We start from the raw sequence: 6,216 nt of genomic DNA on the forward strand, positions 1-6,216 counted from the left end.
AAGCTTATATGGATGATATTGTCGTCAAATCACGAAAAGGTTCCGACCTGCTCGCTGACCTCGCCGAAACATTTGCCAACCTCAGAAGGTATGATATCAAGCTCAATCCATCAAAGTGCACATTTGGAGTTCCTGGTGGCAAGTTACTCGGTTTTCTCGTTTCCGAACGGGGAATCGACGCCAACCCAGAAAAGATTGGCACTATTCTCCGAATGAAACGCCCTGTGCGAGTGCACGATGTCCAGAAGCTTACTGGATGCTTGGCCGCATTAAGTCGATTCATCTCACGACTCGGTGAAAAGGCACTGCCTCTTTACCGATTGATGAAGAAGGCTGACAAGTTCGAGTGGACTCCGGAAGCTGATGCAGCGTTTGCCGAGCTAAAAGCTCTGCTCTCCACCCAGCCGGTGCTTGCTGCTCCAATCAGCAAAGAGCCTCTGTTGCTCTACATCGCAGCCACAGGACAAGTCGTCAGTACTGTGCTAACGGTCGAGCGGGAAGAAGAAGGAAAAGCTCTCAAAGTCCAGCGCCCAGTGTATTATTTGTCTGAAGTCTTGACTCCATCCAAGTAGAGATATCCTCATTATCAGAAGCTTGTGTATGGAATATACATGACCACAAAGAAGGTTGCTCATTATTTCTCTGACCATTCAATCACAGTCGTCAGCGACGCTCCACTATCAGAGATTTTGCACAACAGAGATGCAACTGGTCGAGTGGCCAAATGGGCGATTGAACTTCTTCCCCTTGATATCAAGTTTGAGGCAAAGAAAGCCATTAAGTCCCAGGCAATAGCAGATTTCCTCGCCGAGTGGATCGAACAGCAGCAGCCGACTGAAGTTCACTCGGAGCATTGGACCATGTTTTTCGATGGTTCTAAGATGTTGAATGGTTCCGGTGCTGGGGTTGTCCTGGTTTCCCCCAGAGGAGATAAGCTCAGATATGTGCTCCAGATTCACTTTGATTCCTCCAACAATGAGGCAGAATATGAGGCCCTCCTATATGGGTTGCGCATGGCCATTTCACTTGGCGTCCGTCGCCTAATGGTCTATGGTGACTCGGATTTAGTGGTCAATCAGGTGATGAAAGAGTGGGACGTGAGAAGCCCAGCCATGACTGGATACTGCAGTGCAGTGAGGAAGCTGGAGAAAAAGTTCGAGGGGTTGGAGCTCCATCACATACCCCGACTGAAAAATCAAGCAGCTGATGATCTAGCAAAGATAGGTTCCAAGAGAGAAGCCATTCCGAGTGGTGTGTTCTTGGAGCATATACATGCTCCGTCAGTCAAAGAAGATCCTTTCACGGAAGAAACTCCGCAGCCCAAGAGTGCCACAGATCCGACTGAAGTTGAAGTCCCAGCGGTGGTCGACTTGATCATGGAGGTTTTGGTAGTCATTCCCGACTGGACGATTCCGTATGTCGCATATATCTTGAGGAAAGAGCTTCCGAAGGATGAGGAAGAGGCTCGACAGATCGTCCGTCGATCTAAGGCCTTTACTGTCATCAAAGGACAATTATACAGAGAGAGCCCGACTGGAGTCGGTCAGAAGTGCATAACACCAGAAGAAGGTCGACTCATCCTCAACGATATTCACTCGGGGACCTGTGGTCATCATGCGTCCTCTCGGACCATCGTGGCCAAAGCATACCGGGCCGGATTTTACTGGCCCAAGGCGAATGAGATGGCAAAGGAGATAGTAGATAAGTGCGAAGGATGTCAGTTCTACTCGAATATGTCGCACAAGCCTGCGTCAGCTTTGAAGACCATCCCACTCGTCTGGCCTTTTGCAGTTTGGGGGCTGGACATGATCGGTCCTTTGAGAACAGGACGAAGTGGCTTCACGCATGTACTGGTGGCAGTCGACAAGTTCACCAAGTGGATCGAAGCTAAACCAATCAAGAGCCTCGACACCGGTACTGCTGTTAGCTTCATCAGGGAACTAGTATTCAGATATGGAGTCCCGCACAGCATCATTATGGATAATGGGTCGAACTTTGACTCAGAGGAATTCAGAACCTTCTGCAACTCCCAGGGCACACGGGTCGACTACGCATCAGTCGCCCATCCGCAGTCGAATGGACAAGCAGAGCGAGCTAATGGACTGATTCTCAAGGGACTGAAGCCGCGACTGATGCGTGATCTCAAACACGCGGCTGGAGCTTGGGTCGACGAACTTCCATCTGTACTCTGGGGACTGCGGACCACGCCCAATCGGTCGACCGGAAGAACTCCATTCTTCTTGGTCTATGGAGCTGAAGCAGTCTTGCCGAGTGATCTTCTCCACAATGCTCCTCGAGTCGAAATATACAACGAAGTAGAAGCTGAACAAGCGCGGCAGGACGCAGTCGACCTTTTAGAGGAAGAAAGGGAGATGGCTCTGATCCGGTCGACCATCTACCAACAAGATCTGCGCCGTTTCCACGCCCGAAATGTGAGAGGTCGAGCCTTCCAGGAAGGGGATTTGGTTCTCCGAGTGGATCAGCACAAACCACACAAACTTGCTCCTTCTTGGGAAGGCCCTTTCATCGTCACCAAGGTTCTCCACAACGGGGCATACCGTCTTTACAACGTCGAGCATAATATCGACGAGCCCCGAGCTTGGAACGCGGAGCTACTCCACCCGTTTTACACTTAAGTTTTATCACTCGGATGAGTTGCAATAAAGAACTTCTGTAATTCATGGGTTTAGAAATAATTGTGTCAGCACTTTTTATTTTTGTCCGCATAAAAACTCCCCCTCAGTGGGTGGCTTAGCCGCGAATCCGTTTCGCCTAAGTTTATAAAAATCCTACCGAGTGGTAAGCCAGCCTTCCACTCGGGGGCTTAGCCGCGAATCCGTTTCGCCTAAGTTTATCAAAATCCTACCGAGTGGTAAGCCAGCCTTCCACTCGGAGGCTTAGCTGCAGCCTCGTGCTCGCCTAAGTTACAAAAATCCTACCGAGTGAAGAGCGATCCTCTCACTCGGGGGCTTAGCTGCAGTCCAAGCACTCGCCTAAGTTTATCAAAATCCTACCGAGTGGTAAGCCAGCCTTCCACTCGGAGGCTTAGCTGCAGCCTCGTGCTCGCCTAAGTTACAAAAATCCTACCGAGTGAAGAGCGACCCTCTCACTCGGGGGCTTAGCTGCAGTCCAAGCACTCGCCTAAGTTTATCAAAATCCTACCGAGTGGTAAGCCAGCCTTCCACTCGGAGGCTCAGCTGCAGCCTCGTGCTCGCCTAAGTTATAAAAATCCTACCGAGTGAAGAGCGATCCTCTCACTCGGAGGCTTAACTGCAGTCCAAGCGCTCGCCTAAGCACAGGCACCTTGCTTTGAACCTGCAAAGGACATTTTGAGCCGAAGGCAATCATATTCAAGCGCCAAATTCAAGTTTGAATCGATGTCTAAAGGAACCGAAAGTGCTCAGGCGTCAAGCCTGTTAAAGTTTGTTGGATACAATTCCACTCGGCATACCGAGGCAAATTTAAAAGAGTCGAGCCAGAAGAAGTTTTTTACCCCTCCTGTGGAGGGCTGGAAGGTGCGACGAATTCATCAAGGTCAATTCCGTCGGCGATCCGAGTGGCAGCTACAAGGAAAGTCTCCATAAAGGACCTGAAGTCGTGCTTCTTGGTATTGGCCACCCGAAGAGCCGCCAGCTTCTCCTCTCGTGCATCTTTGCAGTGGACTCGGGCCAGACACAGAGCGACATCTGCACCACACCGAGCCGAGGACTTCTTCCATTCCTGCACTCGACCAGGGATCGTGTTCAAGCGGGCCATTAATGACTCAAGGTCATTCTGAAGTGTCTCCTCAGGCCAGAGCGTCGAGTCGATGCGAGATGTGGCGGCCTTCAGCCTTGCGAGATAATCCACGACAGCTGCAACGCGAGACTCCAGTCGGAAAATATCCATGGCAACCTCGTCATTCACCGGAGAATTGACAGGGTCAAGGTTTGGCTCCAGTCGGCTGGTTTCTTCTTCAAAGTTTTGACAAAATTCTGCAAGGGTGATCACTAAGTCAAGGGGATAGTCGAATGGAAGAAGCCACAGTCAGAAATATTTGCCAAACATGGAGGTTTACCTTCGAGCATAAGAAACAGCTTCTTGGCAAAGCCACTCAGGAAGGCCTCCAGTTCAGTCTTCTTCTCAGTCAATTTGCTGACTTGATCGGTCAAGGCAGCTTTGTCAGTTCTCAGTCGACTGACTTCTTTGTTGGCAATCCCAAGAGCAGTTTTCAGGTTGGTATTGTCTTGTTCGAGCTTGGTGACTGAAGCTAACTTCTCGTCAGCAAGCTTGATCTTCTCAGCTAGCTCAAGGTCTTTCTTCTGCTGGGCCTCCCTTACCTTACCTGCAAGACACAGCAAGATCAGATGTTGAAACAAGCAAGAGGAAAAGCAGTCGTCAAGGTCTCACCAAACATACCTTCAGTCTCCTCCTTTGCCTTTGTCAGCTTCTCCTGAACCAGCTTCAAGCTCAGCTCGACTTGAGTATGCTTCTGTTCCAGTTCTGAGTAGCGAGTCACAAGATCACAAGAGTTCTGCGAAGAACCAATCGACTAAATGTCAAAAATAATTCACTTCCGAGTGAAAAGGGAAAAACACACGTTTCTAAGACTACAGCCGAACACAAGCATTCGACCGTAGTCTCGGGGACTACACCCAGTGGGTGCACTCAGCGTGCCCCCACTAATCCTGTTGAAGACAAAGTCGACCAGTCGACCTCAAAAAAAAAACAGTGTGCGAGACGCATTCTCTAAGACTGTGATCAACTGCAAACAGTCGACCACAGTCTCGGGGACTACACCCAGTGGGTGCACTCAGCGTGCCCCCACCGGTTTGCGAAATCCAGTCGACCAGTCGACTGACAAAAAGATTGACATCATAAAGCCTAAGGCCGACTGCCAGCAGTCGACCTTAGCCTTGGGGACTACACCCAGCGGGTGCACTCAGCGTGCCCCCGCTAACACGGAGTTTATTCGACACACCCAGTGGGTGACTAATATAAATCCCGGAAAAGAAAAGTTTTTGGTAGCATATCCAACAGAACAAACAGCAGTCGACTGACCTGGACATTGCTTTGGAGGGCAGAGCTGGCGTCATAAGCTGCCTGGCTCGCATCCCGGATGGTCTTCAGCTGCTCCATCATGAGTCCCGCCTGGCGTATCGCCTCCTTCGCCGCACCAGCTTGGTCCTCTGGGACGTGGTGAGTCGTGAAGAGGGAGGGCTGCTGAGCACTCGTCAGTGGGGTCGCGAAGGTCACCGTGTGTCGAGTGGTGTTCTCTTCCTCCACAGTCAGAATTTCAGGCGCTGACACATCCTGAGGCACCTTACTGGCGGACGCTTTTCGACTCCTCCTGTGCTTCAGCGGCTCTTCATCCTCATCATCATCAGGAAGATCGATAACAGTGTTGGGTGGAGCTGCGGAGAAGGGTCAGGATCAGAGATCGCGAGTCAGTCGACTAAGAATGGTATTAAGAACACAGCACCTGGATTCGAAGTTGCTGCATCCTCCATCTCGTGGTCATCGGCCCGGGCCGAGGTCTCAGAAGTAGCAGCACTGCAACTCCAAAGGATCAGTCGACTAACCTCAGTGTCGACCAGAGATAAAGTTCGCACAAGAATAAGAAAATATGAGCAACACAATTACCCTGATATGGTGGGGATGGACACCTTCATCTTCGGCAGGAGCTTGGTCGGCTTCGAGGAGGCCGCCCTGGGCTGCTTCGGCGCCTTTTCAGTCGGCGCCGGAGAGGTGGTCCGAGGGCGCTTGGTCGACTGAGTGGCAGTCGCAACCCCCTTACCACGTTCTGTCGAAGGGTCGTGGACAAGCTTCGACCGCCTTTCTGAGCGCGGTGGAACGACCTCCTCCTCCTCTTCTTCCTCGTCCTCGATGTCATCTTCGTCACCTTCATCATCATCATCGTCATCGTCATCCCCTGCAGCATCCGAGTCCCATTCCTCCTCTTCCTGGCTCTCGCCCCCGCTCGCCTCGCCCCCGCTCGCCTCGCCCCCGCTCGCCTCGCCTTCCTCAGTCGGAGCTTGTGCCCCATTGGGCATCGAGTACAGTTCGGTGAAGGCCTAGCAGATGCCCAAACAAGGATCAGTCGACCAGTCGGCAGGGTTAGCAGAAATGAGTACAACAAGGACACAATGGAAAGAGCAAGTGTACCTTGTTTGGGATGCTGTTGTGGTCGAGTGGAGGAATCCTTCTGGCTCCGCGCGGGTTGTCCCTGTTTCCGGT

At 51.5% G+C, this 6,216-nt stretch overlaps 1 long non-coding RNA gene across 1 annotated transcript; it reads right to left on the bottom strand.

Moving 5' to 3' along the window:
• Positions 1 to 4,268: 4,268 nt before the first annotated feature.
• On the bottom strand, positions 4,269 to 5,100 carry LOC123156298 (uncharacterized). Its single transcript, XR_006477947.1, has 3 exons — positions 5,041 to 5,100; positions 4,399 to 4,513; positions 4,269 to 4,324 (listed from the first exon to the last, which is right to left on the bottom strand). It is a non-coding gene; the product is annotated as an uncharacterized lncRNA (long non-coding RNA).
• Positions 5,101 to 6,216: the final 1,116 nt, after the last annotated feature.

This window comes from Triticum aestivum, chromosome 7B (genome assembly GCF_018294505.1).
Source record: "Triticum aestivum cultivar Chinese Spring chromosome 7B, IWGSC CS RefSeq v2.1, whole genome shotgun sequence".
Classification (NCBI taxonomy): Eukaryota; Viridiplantae; Streptophyta; class Magnoliopsida; order Poales; family Poaceae; genus Triticum; species Triticum aestivum.